Source organism: Pteropus vampyrus, unplaced genomic scaffold (genome assembly GCF_000151845.1).
Source record: "Pteropus vampyrus isolate Shadow unplaced genomic scaffold, Pvam_2.0 Scaffold1, whole genome shotgun sequence".
In the NCBI taxonomy this organism is placed as follows: Eukaryota; Metazoa; Chordata; class Mammalia; order Chiroptera; family Pteropodidae; genus Pteropus; species Pteropus vampyrus.
The window spans coordinates 32,722,558-32,724,865 of record NW_011888782.1 but is presented as its reverse complement, the minus strand read 5'-3'; the positions used below and the strand labels follow the sequence as shown (position 1 = coordinate 32,724,865).

The window sequence follows — 2,308 nt, the reverse complement described above, 5'->3', positions numbered from 1 at the left end:
CTGCTTCACTCAACCAGCAAATATTGATAATAACTGTTGCTGACTCACAGTCTTACTGAGAGCAGGAGGACATGGTACAGTGTCTCAGATGATGGAGTCAGACCTTGGGTTTGACTCCTGCTCTGTTACTTGCTAGTTGTGTGCCACTGGGCAAGTCCTCTAACTTTCTAAGACTCCATGTCTTCATCAGGAAAATGGAATTTATCTACAAAAATTATGAAGATAAAGGATATTGTGAATAAATTGTTTAATAAAGCCCTGAATAAGATAGTCATTTCCATGATTTCTGTCTCCAATGTGTTTTCCAGACAATAAAGGCTCCCCTGTTTTGCAGCAAGCAGAGGTAGAGCTCATTGACCAAACCCTCTGTGTTTCTACCTATGGGATCATCACTTCACGGATGCTTTGTGCAGGTGTCATGTCAGGCAAGAGAGATGCTTGTAGAGTAAGTCATCTTACCTTTCCCTTGCCTAGTATGTTATATTTTCTATAAATACTTTCATGTTTAATCTGTACAACACTGAGAAATAACTAGGACTGGTGCTTCCCTTAATTCAGATATTAATTATAAAACAATTGTCTAAGATCAGGGAAGGGTGATTAAATAATTGGGTCTATAAAACTCAGTTTTCTAGTCCCTATGTATTTTCCTTTAACATTTAGAGAGTGAGGTCAACATTTATCATTCTGCCATTATTTTCTTATAAGCAAAAACAAAGCAACACACACACAGTGTTTCCGAATTGTTACCTAATTCTTTAGCAGCAACCATTTACCTTCCAAAATAACAATGTTTTTATTCACTTATTCCTTTGACACATAGACTGTGGGAAAGGAAAGATGAGTGGGAGAGTACGCCTCTGTCATTTCCTGAGAGTGATAAAGTTGTAGGTCACTTTTGGGGGGACATTTCTCTGAGATGCGGATTTCAATCTACGCAGATATCTAAATGATTGCCAAAAAGTGAACAAGTGATTTAGGGGATGAGGAGGGCAATGGAAGCTGTTCCCATATCTTTCTACAACCTTAGTCACCATGCCACAAAAACCTCATCTTATTATAGTAATGATTTCTATCTTCTAACTTCCTATTTTGTGGCAAGCACTGTCTTTTACATAGGTCCTTTACATAGATTTATTTTGTGACAAGCACTGTCCTTTACTAGGTCCTTTACATAGATTTATTCAAATAAGTTTTCCATCTCCATTTTATAGAAAAAGAAACTAGGGCACAGAGTGGGTAAGCAAATTGTCCAAGTTCGCATAGCTAGTAAGTAAATGCTTGAGCTAGGATTTGAACCCTTATTTCTCTAATGCTAAAACTACCATATTCTGAGTGCCTCCTGCAGCTAGTCCCAGCTAATCCTATTATATAATCCTGTTTCATGTAGCCACTAGGAATTACAAGTTAAATTAGACTTAGTATAGTTGGTGTCCCAATAATTTAAAAAAGAGTCCATTTTTTTTCTACTAGTCAGAATTTACCTAATCAGGTTTAAAATCGTGGGGGTGGGTAGAGAGGCAAATTTGAAATGCACTTTTTTTAAATCTTTGCCTCTGATTAAGTTGCAGCTTTATTTATACTCCAAAATGAGAAAATAAAAATCCAGATATTACATACTGTAGGAATCATGTTTAAACTTTGAATTATTTCAGCCTTTGTTTGTGAAGTTGAAATATCAGAAAGGACTCTCAAGTGAGTCTATGACAGCTATCAGCCAGCGATCCTTAGGGTTGCTTCGCTGGACCTGGCTAACTAAACGGTATCTCTTCTGTTTTCTTCCTTGAGACCATGAGCCAATCATTGAAGCTGCATGGCCCAGAGGTAGAGGTAAACCTTCCAAAGTAATCATACTTCATAAAATTATTGTAAAGATTAAATGACCCAAAACAGTGCTTAACACATAGCTCATATTAAATAAATATCTATTACTACTACTACTACTACTACTACTACTACTACTACTACTACTACTACTACTACTGAGGTTTATTATTTGTTTGAGGGTATGTGAGATTTTTTTCCCCTACAAGAACATTCTAATCTTACTCTTGGCCTAAAGAATCAAGTTTATCGTGATGAATATAGCATTTTGATTACAGGAAGAATAATTCTAAAAAGACATTAGAAGTTAACACTTCCCTAAACTGCATAATAATTGGCCAAGCAAACACCTGTCAGAATGGAAATTTTGAACACAATCCATTAGACACCTTAATGATAAAATTAATGACAAATGTACTTCATACTTACATTATCTTTCTGTGTAGGGAGATTCTGGTGGACCTTTATCTTGTCGAAGAGAAAG

General features: G+C 36.0%; 1 protein-coding gene across 1 annotated transcript in view; it reads left to right on the top strand.

Annotated features, from left to right (window-relative positions):
• TMPRSS7 (transmembrane protease, serine 7) overlaps window positions 1-2,308 on the top strand; it is a 28,410-nt gene that overhangs the window by 25,188 nt on the left and 914 nt on the right. The gene's annotated exons all lie outside the window — the stretch shown is intronic.